The sequence below is a fragment of the Rattus norvegicus genome, chromosome 9, assembly GCF_036323735.1.
Source record: "Rattus norvegicus strain BN/NHsdMcwi chromosome 9, GRCr8, whole genome shotgun sequence".
NCBI classification, from domain to species: domain Eukaryota; kingdom Metazoa; phylum Chordata; class Mammalia; order Rodentia; family Muridae; genus Rattus; species Rattus norvegicus.
The window spans coordinates 107,788,801-107,802,098 of NC_086027.1; the positions used below are offsets into that span (position 1 = coordinate 107,788,801).

The 13,298-nt window shown below is 36.6% G+C and overlaps 1 long non-coding RNA gene across 2 annotated transcripts in view; it reads right to left on the reverse strand.

Annotated features, from left to right (window-relative positions):
- LOC120094755 (uncharacterized) overlaps positions 1-10,120 on the reverse strand; it is a 31,010-nt gene extending 20,890 nt beyond the window's left edge. Inside the window, exons 1-3 of one of the 2 annotated variants that reach the window (XR_010054887.1) lie at positions 8,045-10,120; positions 3,621-7,442; positions 2,323-2,383 (exon numbers count right to left, since the gene is read on the reverse strand). This is a non-coding gene — a long non-coding RNA (uncharacterized LOC120094755). Of the gene's footprint in view, positions 1-2,322; positions 2,384-3,620 lie in introns of both variants that reach the window. The other variant, XR_005489354.2, reaches the window with a different exon arrangement.
- Positions 10,121-13,298: the final 3,178 nt, after the last annotated feature.

Below are 13,298 nucleotides of genomic sequence, written 5' to 3' on the forward strand. Positions count from 1 at the left end.
AGACTCAGGAACCCAAAAATTATTATTTAATATTACTAAGTATTGTTCCTGCTTAAGACACCAATATTAGAATCATACACCATAAATTAACTAAAAGGATTCAAAGCAGAACACACAGGCAGTCATTCTATTTTCTTTCTTTTTTTATTCTTTAATCTCTTTTTATAGTCCAGACTTTATACCCCTCCTGGTCCATCAAAATTATTTATTTAGTGTGTATATATTTATGTGAATATATGCATTGCTTTGCACGGATATGTGATGCCTTGATGTTGTTTACAAAGAGTCAATTGACTTTTGAAATTGTCTACACAAATTTCTTAGAAGCCAGTTCTCTCAAGAGCGACTGTGGCTTAATAACACAGATACAAAGGAAGGAAGTTTCACTGAAGCAGAAATAAGTGACATCTTTTATGATATTTGAAATGATCACTGTTGTCCAGCACAATAAGCTTATATCCTCTCTCCTATAGTAATTTTCCTTCATCTCCGCTATAATAGTGTGCCACAAAGTGACTTCCAGGAACATGTCACAGATTCAATCAATTTGGAATGACACAGCACTATCATTCCCATAAGTGTTCAAGCACTTCCAGGAATGATTAAGAAGCAAAACACTGTCCACCAACTGCTGTGGTGGCATATACATTTTGAAGATGACAGCCCACCGAGTGGTTGCCAATTATATATACAGAGGGTATTTTCAAATGCTTCTTGAGAATAGTGAATTCTTTTTATTTTGAGCCTGTTTCGAATACACAGTAATATTTAATATGCTTCTGTCATAGGAATCTAATTTCCTCCGTACACCACAAATGAAAAGCTATGAAGTACAGTCAGATAAAATTGACATATTTGCTATCTGATGCTCTTTAAGAATTTTTAATTAAAATGTATTTAAGCTTTAGGAAATTAATTTTATACTGTTAACAATACAAAATATCAGATGAGCCAGACAAATAAAATTGCTATCTCATGAGGTTTAATATTTATACAACCCTATAATTAAGCAAGATGTTCTTCACTGAGAAATCTAATAAATTACACCTACTTGAAAGCATGTTGATAAGTCCAAAATAAAACTGTTAGTTTCTTTATATGCAAAAGTCTCTAGTTATTTTTTATGAATGCTGGAAATGTAACAAGAACTGCAATCTGATGTTCATATGGGAGTTTCATGTAGCTATTATTTTGTTTGGGTACTTTCTTGCCACAACTTTGAAAGGAAAAGAAAATTTTGTGTGACTAACTTGCTTACATTTCACTAGAACGTTAAGAAAATTGGATATATCTGAATTTCACAATTGAAGATATGTAATAAAGATATGAAATTGGACAACTTATTACTCAGATATTTTTCTGTTGATATTACTTGACCAATTACTAAGAAGTATTCAAAGACTTGCTCAAGATACAGAGAGTTTCAAGGAGGACCAGTAAAAAAAATTAAGTTACATAGAAGAAAATAATTAGTTATTAATCTTGAATTTCATGACATTTATTTTTGTTCTGTGTCTTGCTTTAGAATAATCTTAATTAACAATAAATGATAAATGTCAATGAATAAAGATATATTTGTTACACCCATGGCATGCACCTTGTGGACAAGGATACTAACAATGCTATTTCTCCAAGTTCACCATTGGGAATGAATTGTTTCCCATCCTTGGTGCAGGAGGTGTTGGGTGTTTACTCACTATTCTTACATTATTTCCAAAGTCAGGATGAGAGGTAGACTAACCTTCAAAATATGAGGTTCTCAAGTTCAATTACAGGGAGGCAATTTCTTTGCTTTTCCTTTTTTAATTTTATTTAATCTTGTTTTTCCACACTCTAAATTTTATCTTTCTCCTGTCTTCCCTCTGACTGTTCCACATCCCATACCTCCTTCCTCCTCCCCGTCTCTACTAGGATGTCCTCCACCCCACCAGACCTCTTCACTCCCTGCGGCCTCCAGCTTCTTGAAGGTGCATCTTCTCTGACTGGACCCAGACTTGGTAGTCCTCTGCTGCATATGTGTTGGAGACATTACATCAGCTGGTGCACACTCCCTGGTTGGTGGTCCAGTGTCTGAGAGTTCTCAGGGATCTTGGTTAATTGAGACTGCTGGTCCTCTTACATGGGTCACCTTCCTCCTCAGCTTCTTCCAGATTTTCCCTAATTCAATCATAGGGGTTAGCAGCTCTGTTCATTGGTTGGGTGCAAATATCTGCATCTGACTCTTTTGGATGCTTGTTAGGTCTTTCAGAGGGCAGTCATGATGGGTCCCTTTTAGTAAGCACTTCATAGCCTCAGTAGCTTACCCTTTAGCTGGATCCTTACCTTGGGTCTCTTGTTGGACCTTCTTTTCCTCAGGCTCTTCTCCATTTTTGTCCCTGCGGTTCTTTCAAACAGGAAGAATTGTGGGTCGGAGTTATGACTTTGGGATAGCATCCCAATCCCTCACTTGATGCCCTGTCTCTGTACTGTTGGTAGACTCTACAACTTTGCTCTCCCCACTGAAGGGAATTTCATCTAAGATCCTTCCCTTTGAGTCCTGAGAGTCTCTTACCTCCTAGGTCTCTGATACATCTTGTGGGAATCCCTCCATCTCCTAACTCCCAAGGTTCCCTAAGGGCAGGCAATTTCTAATGAATATTTGCTCTACGAAAGAAAACTATGAAAACCATATTTAGATTTTCCTGTATTTAAAACATGTCTGACAAAAAGACACATAAAATAGAGTAGTAGACATGCTCGGAAGTGAATGGAGTAAAATAATGTATGAACTGCTTTGGCACAAATAGAAGAGCATTGTGTACTTCTTCATTCTTTCATCACAGTTCTTAAAGTCCACAACATCAGTCTCAAATGTATTGGTTAGACATGCTCCTAAGACGAACAGAGCTAAATACAGCTTATTTGAATCTTCTCATTTATCTATGTTCATCTGTTTTCCATCCCCTTTGCTTATTTATACTCAACTATATCTCATAAGATCTTGGTATTATATTTTTTCAATCATAGATATTATCATACTCATTAAGTGACCTAATATTAAATTTATAAAATACCATGTCTATAAATTAGTTTCATAATATGCATGAAGTAAAGAGACTTGGAATGGAAGATATCCCCACACTCTTACTACACATAAATACAATCTGTCAGATAAAATTCTAAGCATCTAAGTCTTCATTGACCAAAGTTATAAAACATAAAGGTAGTAAATTAGGAATATCCATATGTGTCTGCAGCATATGAAGTGAATTCAAAGCTAGAAATTGTATAAAAACACAAATTGCTATTGGATGGGATTCATTATCATAGGCTTATATTAGTTTATGTGATTACATAAAGAACTGAACTATGAAATAAGATGAAGACATTAATAGGACCCTCTCATTATGAATAATTTATGTAAACTTTGGGTAGCCTATTTGGCGAAACAATTAATTTAATTAGTGATATGAAGTCCAGGCAGTAATTAATAAGATTATGTCTCACATAGTGTCTAATAGAAGTAGAGTATGCATATCTGTCAAGGTCAGTACATTTTCTAATGCCTATTATAGTTTCTCTTCTTATAAGAAAATGCTTCAATTAGAAGCAATTAAGGGACAAAAAAAGTATTTACTTACAGTTCTTTGTTAGAGTCAATCTTGGCAAAATAGTCAAAGCACCAGGAACTTCAGAAAGCTTCTCACCTCCATAATCAGAAAGAAAGAGCAGTTAGTGCATGCATTCTAGACACATTTCTCCTTTTAATACAATCCAGGTTCAAGTCAGGCAATCAAATCCAGTCACCAGTGGTGGCTGGATCTTCCCCCATCAAGTAATGCCATCAAGATAATCCCTCATAAATATGCACAGAGATTTCCTTGTCTTACGTGGCTCTGGACTTTTATCAAGTTGGCAATTAGTATTGACACAAACAGAGCCCAATCTACATCTTAACCTTTATTTGTCTGTCCAGAAATTGTTAAACATGTCTGGGATTGATTCCGAAGAACAATACATAATTATATAAATAGTGTTCCGAAATAAAACAATTAAGCATATTTTATACCTGTGTTCTGAAAAGAAATCTTCATAAAACATAGGTAAGTCAAATTCTACAGCATGTTCTCTATCACAAACCAAATTCATGAACTTGACACACTACCATGGGAGAAGGGTAAGTTCCACTGAAGGTAAGAGCCTGTGACCTGTAATAGTAACTTGTATATTAAATATCCTGGTATGATAATGGCACAAAAGTTGTGGGAGCAACCAACCACTACTTGATAAAAATTGCAGCTGGAATCCATGGTCAACAGGGCTCAGTAGGCTATGGGCCAGAAAATAGATAAGCCATGGATCTAGGTGAAAACAAACTACTCATGTATGATAAAGCAACACAGCAACAAAATGACAGCTAGCAAACTTCTGCTTGCATCCATAGATCAGTGTCTAACTCAGCCATCATCAGAGAGGTTTGCCTCTGTAATAGATGGCAACATCTATAGAGACCCAACAGTGGAAAATGTCCATAAAGTAAGACATCTTGGAGTAATCTTTCCTAAATTGGATGTCTCTATCAATGTCTTCCCTAAAAGGTAAGAGAACCCTGTAGAAGAAGAGATAGAAAGATTGTGAGAGTCAATGAGGATATAAGACACCTATGAGGATGAGGCCTTAGAGACACAGGTTGACACACATACAAACTCACAGAACCTGTGGCAGCACAGGGCTGGCACAGGTATGAGCCAGATGGACTACCAGTTCTGGTAGGTGAAGTAAGTATACACAAGCCTTCAGAGCAGTCTCCAATTCTGTGTAAGGGAAAATACCATCCCCAACCACTGTTAAGAGTAGACCCACTTAGTGTTAGATAGGTAACATAAAATTATCTCGGTAGTATTTTTGGAGGGTTTTTTTTTTTTGTCTTCTACCCTTGCAACTATTTTGCTATCTGTAATGTTTTCCGATATTCTTTTTATGAGTCTTCAATGTGTACAAAGGGTGATTCTCATAGTCTGTATTTCTTTATTGTGCTTTTCTTTTGGGTTGTTTGTTTGCTTGTTTTTCTTGGTCTGGTTTGTATGTTTTTATTTTACCACAATTTAAAAACACTTACAATTAATTGGACTTCTGTTTATATTTTAATGGAGACAAAGAGTATAGATTTAGGTGGATGGGTTAGTGGGAATTAAAAGAGAGGAGCTGTGGGAAGGAAAACCATAACATCTTTTCAATAGATTATTATCTCATCATTTTCAAAAAATATAACAATACCTATCTCAAAGTATATTGCATTTTACCAGAAATCATTATCTATTCATCAGTTAAGGGACATCTAGGCTGTTTTCATTTCATGGCTATAGTGAATAGAAGAGCAATGAACATCTAAGATTTTGCGGAAACTTCACACTCACTGATTTCTAGGGGTAGAAAAACATGTGCATCAGGAGAAGCAATATTTAAGTGTTTCACTTTTCCAACATCTAATCTAACATTTTCCCCCACTTATCTTTTGGTATTTAAACAAATAAAATCATTAATTTCCTTTTTCTGATGTGTAAGAATGTTGACCAAAAATTTAAATGTTTCTTAGTCATTTGAATTTCATTGTGTTAGACATCACTACTTATTTCCTTGTCTCATCGGATAGCATTTTTCTTTTCTTGATTTCAATCTTTTAGTTATTTACATATTCTACATACTAACTGTCTGTCAGATGAATAGCTGGTAAAGATATATTCTCATTTGTATTCTTCATTTTCATTGAAGTGATCGTATCGATTGTACTAGGTCATATTTTTTTTGTTGGTCATAATGCCTGGGATATTGTTGTATTGGTCATATATAATGAGATGATAATATCTGTAGAACAGAAAAGGCTACTAATGAATTCAAAGGCATGTCCCAGTAATATGTTACTTTATTTGGAGCTGTTGATTAGTAAGGCTCCAACGCCACCAAATATTGCCACTGCTATTGATTACACTATACAGAATGCTGGAAGACAGCCATTCTGAAGACATCACATACCTAAGAATTAGAACATGTATAAAATTCTCAAAGAACTACTTTCAAACAAGGTGAAACAAAATGAATAAGTAAAACCAAAACCCTCCTCATTCATAGTGCTGGCTTGTGTTACTGCCTCTTGCCTCTCCCTGGAAGAGCATATTATCCCCGAACACCATCAAAAGAGTTTTATGGTGATTTCCATAAAATAATTTATAGCAATTTTCCATGTAATAACGTCCATTATGTTCTATCTATAAATTTTCATTTACCTATTCTTTATTCATGTCTGAGCTTAATATTTCTCCTCTTCTTAAGAATACAATTATAGGGCTAGAGAAATAACTCAGCCACTAAAGACTCAGGCTCATACTTAAGCAAATATAATTGTAGTTTTCTTAAATTAGATGTGATGGCTTATTTTCCAAAGCATTGCATAATTGTCACTCTTAGTCATTTATTTTAAGAGATCTTGTGAAGCAAAATTTGAACAAACAATACACAACTTCAAAATTTCTCTCAAGTATGAATTTGATATTTCCCAGATTTTCTTTAACACCCTAATCTTTCTGTACCCCATCTGGGACTATAGCATCAACTTTCTTAGGAAACAGTAACTTCCAAACTGTCATCCTTTTTGTAAATGAGATACCACATTTCTTGGGCACCTGAATGATTTAAACTTGATTATGTGATTCAAACCAAACCAGAAAAACTCAACCCAGATGTGTGGGTTGATACGATACAAAATGAAGTATTGGCTTCCATCTCGTCTGCCAAACCAGTGGAGTCAAATCATCCTCTCTTGGCATGAGGAGGCTCCATAAAAACGAAGCCAACACGGAGGAATAAATACTGAGCACCAGATTGATTTCCGCCGTTGTTTTTGATCACATACAATAATGTATGCTCTGAAACTGTTATACCAAAGGAATGGAGTACTTAAAGGTAGAGATGGGCATAACTTTTTATTTATATATTGTTTACTTACTTGGGGTAATTTTAAAATGCTCATTTAAAAAAAAGGAAAATAGAAAAAAAAAAAAGAGCCTGCAGTCACATTGACTTTTATAATGGCGAACCCTTGATCTTCACAAATCTTGAGTTTTCTCCACGTCAACCTTCACTAGACAAGCACAAGCAAACACTCACTGACAGCGACAATTGATCTGAAGTCCCCTTCCCATCTATCTATACTTGGTGGATTCTTCTCAATAGTAGCTTCTCTGTGAAAACCCTAACAGCTTTGTAATCTAACGTAAGTTCTATGGCTGTTTTGTTTCTAAAGGACCCAGTAACAGTTCATCCTGCTAGTCAACATTGATTCCCCCCCACACCTCATTATTCTGGTGTTCATAGTCTTGTATTTACCAGATTCTGTCCTCGAAGATGTTTTCTCATGAATTTAACATTTTTGCTCATAACCTGCTCACCGATGATCTCAATGGTATCTTGTAATGTTCCACATTCATAACAAAAAACAAGGAAAATTAATGGGATCGTAATAAATGTATAATTGCTGCATGGGATACATGTTCAAGTTTGATATGTACCAATTATGTATCTATCACAACTACCAGTTCTTAGTTATGATTGTATCAAATACAACATACATATATATTTACCATATCTATACTAGCACTGAATAGATATTTACAGCATATGTGCAGATTTACTACCCTCTTGAGACTAGATATTTTCATCTATAAATAAGAGCTACACAGATTAAAGAGTTATTTCAAAAAAATTTTAATAATCAATTCTATTTAATTATGTCATCAGATACTATTCTTCACTCCTCCTCTGTCTTAGTTAAGGTTTTATTGCTGTGAACAGACACCATGACCAAGGCAAGTCTTATAGGGACAACATTTAATTGGGGCTGCCTTACAGATTCTTAGGTTCAGTCCATTATCATCAAAGAAAGAGCAGCATCTAGGCATGGTGCAGACCGAGCTGAGAGTTCTACATCTTCATATGCAGGCTGATAGCTGAATACTGACTTCCAGGCAGCTAGGGTGAGGATATTGAGCCCATATCCCAAATGACACACCTATTTCAACAGGACCACACTTCCAAATAGTGCCACTGCCTGGGCCAAGCATATTCAATCCATGTCTCTCTCCCTGAAATAAAATCACACTTTTAAATAATAAGGTTATAGCCAATGCTTATAAAAACAATCTAACATTTTTATTTATAACTAGCACCAAATATATATGGTACTGTGTGAACTATAGTAGTGTATAGTTTTTAAGAACTATATTTTTAATTTTAATATTTTGTACATTTACTTATTTAACTTTTACACTTAATGTGACATATTGATTAAGTGTTTCTTTTTTAATTTATTTATTTCTTTTTTTATTGGATATTTTCTTTATTTACATTTCACATGTTATCCCCCTTTCCTAGTTTCCCCTCTGGAAACTTCCTATCCCATCCCTCCTCCTCTTGCTTCTATTAGAGTGCTTTGCCACCTGCCTCCTGCCCTGGCATGCACCTACACTGGAGCATCAACCCTTCACAGGACCAAGCGCCTCTCCTCCCATTGATGCTGGAGCCATGGGTCACTTGATGTGTACCCTTTGGTTGGTGGTTTATTTGCTAGGATCTCTGGTTGGTCTGGTTGATTGATATTGTTACTCTTCCTATGGGGCTGCTTAACTGTTATGTAATGAAATCAATGAAGATATGACAGCATTAGGTACTAGTAGTGATAAAAGACTTGCAAAACACATGTAAAAATAATAGAACATTCAGGGATGGCTCAACATACTTAAGTCAAGAATTGGAATCCATAATATAAGCAAACCAACAAAGCAAAATCACATGATTTTATCATTCAATGCAAAATGACCTTTGACCAAATCAAGCACCATTTCAATTAAAAATATTATTATAGACATTAGGAATATAAAAGACGTAACACAATATAATAAAGGCAGTTTAGCCCATATCACACATAAACTTAAATGAAAAGAAAAATGAAAACACTTCCACTAAAATGAAGAACAAGTGATTAAACACTTGCTATATGCTATTAAATATAGTCTTATGGCAGTAAGTCAACTGAAAGAGTTCAAATGGGAAGGGAGGAAATCATTCTCTATATTTGAAAATGCTCTTGGAATACACACAAACAACCCTAAAAGTTTCACTGGGAAACTCCTACAGCTGACAAATACATTCAGCAAAGCTGGGTACCAAATGTATTCACAAAATCTGTAGCTGTCCCATAGACAAAATGGACTGAGGAAGAAATCAGGGAAACAACAAATTTCACAATAACCTTGATAAATATAAATTATGTTAGGGCAACCCTAATCAAATGTTAAACTTCTATACTAAGAAGGCCTTCAGGACATTGAAGAAGATATCAGAAGAATTAAAGATCTCCAAAGCTGCGGTATTACAAGGTTAATGTAGTAAAAATGGCCATCTTACCAAAAGCAATCTATGGATTTAACACAATCCTCATCAAAACTCCAACGTATGTGTTAACAAATATTTTTATCATTCCTTTTTTCCATTTATGTTTGTGTGTATTTATTTATTCACTTTACATTTCTTTTTTTTATGAAGTGTAATTTTTATTTTTGAAGAAATGGTTCTTTGCAGAGGTCACAAGATTTCAAGAACAGATACCATTGGCTTATCTCTCCCCTGAATCCCCATGAACATAGGCCAACAATAAATCTGGATACTAAACACATTCTAAAATATCTTGCTTAAAGCTTGCTTCTATAACTATACAATCTGTAGCATTTCCACAAACATCAGTACATTTAACACAAGTCTTACAAACTGGTAGTCAGTACAATAAACTGAGGCTGAGAGGCGATTTGGACTTGCACAGTTACTTGGCTGGTGGTAAGAAATTAGAGCAGATCCCTCACGGAGTGGGTACTCGCAGGAACCAGGTTGAGCACCTTTTTTAATTTTACCAAAACAAGAAATCGGATCTTCTGGAGTCCCTCATACTGCGTTGCTGCATTTTCCACAGCAAACATTGAAAGTCACCCATGGATGTTCACATAGACACTGTTATCCTTTCCAATTAATAGAAGCACTTTCTTTTTTTTTTTATTAACTTGAGTATTTCTTATATACATTTCGAGTGTTATTCCCTTTCCCGGTTTCCGGGCAAACATCCCCCTCCCCCCTCCCCTTCCTTATGGATGTTCCCCTCCCAACCCACCCCCCATTGCCGCCCTCCCCCCAACAGTCTAGTTCACTGGGGGTTCAGTCTTAGCAGGACCCAGGGCTTTCCCTTCCACTGGTGCTCTTACTAGGATATTCATTGCTACCTATGAGGTCAGAGTCCAGGGTCAGTCCACGTATAGTCTTTAGGTAGTGGCTTAGTCCCTGGAAGCTCTGGTTGCTTGGCATTGTTGTACATATGGGGTCTCAAGCCCCTTCAAGCTCTTCCAGTTCTTTCTCTGATTCCTTCAACGGGGGTTCTATTCTCAGTTCAGTGGTTTGCTGCTGGCATTCGCCTCTGTATTTGCTGTATTCTGGCTGTGTCTCTCAGGAGCGATCTACATCCTGCTCCTGTCGGTCTGCACTTCTTTGCTTCATCCATCTTGCCTAATTGGGTGGCTGTATATGTATGGGCCACATCTGGGGCAGGCTCTGAATGGTTGTTACTTCAGTCTCTGTTTTAATCTTTGCCTCTCTCTTCCCTGCCAAGGGTATTCTTGTTCCCCTTTTAAAGAAGGCGTGAAACATTCACATTTTGATCATCCGTCTTGAGTTTCATTTGTTCTAGGCATCTACGGTAATTCAAGCATTTGGGCTAATAGCCACTTATCAGTGAGTGCATACCATGTATGCCTTTCTGTGATTGGGTTAGCTCACTCAGAATGATACTTTCCAGTTCCAACCATTTGCCTAGGAATTTCATAAAGTCATTGTTTTTGATAGCTGAGTAATATTCCATTGTGTAGACGTACCACATTTTCTGTATCCATTCCTATGTTGAAGGGCATCTGAGTTCTTTCCAGCTTCTGGCTATTATAAATAAGGCTGCGATGAACATAGTGGAGCACGTGTCTTTTTTATATGTTGGGGCATCTTTTGGGTATATGCCCAAGAGTGGTATAGCTGGATCCTCAGGCAGTTCAATGTCCAATTTTCTGAGGAACCTCCATACTGATTTCCAGAATGGTTGTACCAGTCTGCAATCCCACCAACAATGGAGGAGTGTTCCTCTTTCTCCGCATCCTCACCAGCATCTGCTGTCACCTGAGTTTTTGATCTTAGCCATTCTCACTGGTGTGAGGTGAAATCTCAGGGTTGTTTTGATTTGCATTTCCCTTATGACTAAAGATGTTGAACATTTCTTTAGGTGTTTCTCAGCCATTCGGCATTCCTCAGCTGTGAATTCTTTGTTTAGCTCTGAACCCCATTTTTTAATAGGGTTATTTGTCTCCCTGCGGTCTAACTTCTTGAGTTCTTTGTATATTTTGGATATAAGGCCTCTATCTGTTGTAGGATTGGTAAAGATCTTTTCCCAATCTGTTGGTTGCCGTTTTGTCCTAACCACAGTGTCCTTTGCCTTAGAGAAGCTTTGCAGTTTTATGAGATCCCATTTGTTGATTCTTGATCTTAGAGCATAAGCCATTGGTGTTTTGTTCAGGAAATGTTTTCCAGTGCCCATGTGTTCCAGATGCTTCCCTAGTTTTTCTTCTATTAGTTTGAGTGTGTCTGGTTTGATGTGGAGGTCCTTGATCCACTTGGACTTAAGCTTTGGACAGGGTGATAAGCATGGATCGATCTGCATTCTTCTACATGTTGACCTCCAGTTGAACCAGCACCATTTGCTGAAAATGCTATCTTTATTCCATTGGATGGTTTTGGCTCCTTTGTCAAAAATCAAGTGACCATAGGTGTGTGGGTTCATTTCTGGGTCTTCAATTCTATTCCATTGGTCTATCTGTATGTCTCTGTACCAATACCATGCAGTTTTTATCACTATTGCTCTGTAATACTGCTTGAGTTCAGGGATAGTGATTCCCCCTGAAGTCCTTTTATTGTTGAGGATAGCTTTAGCTATCCTGGGTTTTTTGTTATTCCAGATGAATTTGCAAATTGTTCTGTCTAACTCTTTGAAGAATTGGATTGGTATTTTGATGGGGATTGCATTGAATCTGTAGATTGCTTTTGGTAAAATGGCCATTTTTACTATATTAATCCTGCCAATCCATGAGCATGGGAGATCTTTCCATCTTCTGAGGTCTTCTTCAATTCTTTCTTCAGTGTCTTGAAGTTCTTATTGTACAGATCTTTTAGTTGCTTGGTTAAAGTCACACGGAGGTACTTTATATTATTTGGGTCTATTATGAAGGGTGTCGTTTCCCTAATTTCTTTCTTGGCTTGTTTCTCTTTTGTGTAGAGGAAGGCTACTGATTTATTTGAGTTAATTTTATACCCAGCCACTTTGCTGAAGTTGTTTATCAGCTTTAGTAGTTCTCTGGTGGAACTTTTGGGATCACTTAAATATACTATCATATCATCTGCAAATAGTGATATTTTGACTTCCTCTTTTCCAATCTGTATCCCCTTGACCTCCTTTTGTTGTCTGATTGCTCTGGCTAGAACTTCAACAACTGTATTGAATAAGTAGGGAGAGAGTGGGCAGCCTTGTCTAGTCCCTGATTTTAGTGGGATTGCTTCACGTTTCTCTCCATTTAGTTTAATGTTAGCAACTGGTTTGCTGTATATGGCTTTTAATATGTTTAGGTATGGGCCTTGAATTCCTATTCTTTCCAGGACTTTCATCATGAAGGGGTGTTGAATTTTGTCAAATGCTTTCTCAGCATCTAATGAAATGATCATGTGGTTTTGTTCTTTCAGTTTGTTTATATAATGGATCACATTGATGGTTTTCCATATATTAAACCATCCCTGCATGCCTGGGATGAAGCCTACTTGATCATGGTGGATGATTGTTTTGATGTGCTCTTGGATTCGGTTTGCCAGAATTTTATTGAGTATTTTTGCGTCGATATTCATAAGGGAAATTGGTCTGAAGTTCTCTTTCCTTGTTGGGTCTTTTGTGGTTTAGGTACAAGAGTAATTGTGGCTTCATAGAAGGAATTCGGTAGTGCTCCATCTGTTTCAATTTTGTGGAATAGTTTGGATAATATTCGTATGAGGTCTTCTATGAAGGTCTGATAAATTCTGCACTAAACCCGTCTGGACCTGGGCTCTTTTTGGTTGGGAGACCTTTAATGACTGCTTCTATTTCCTTAGGAGTTATGGGGTTGTTTAACTGGTTTATCTGTTCCTGATTTAACTTCGGT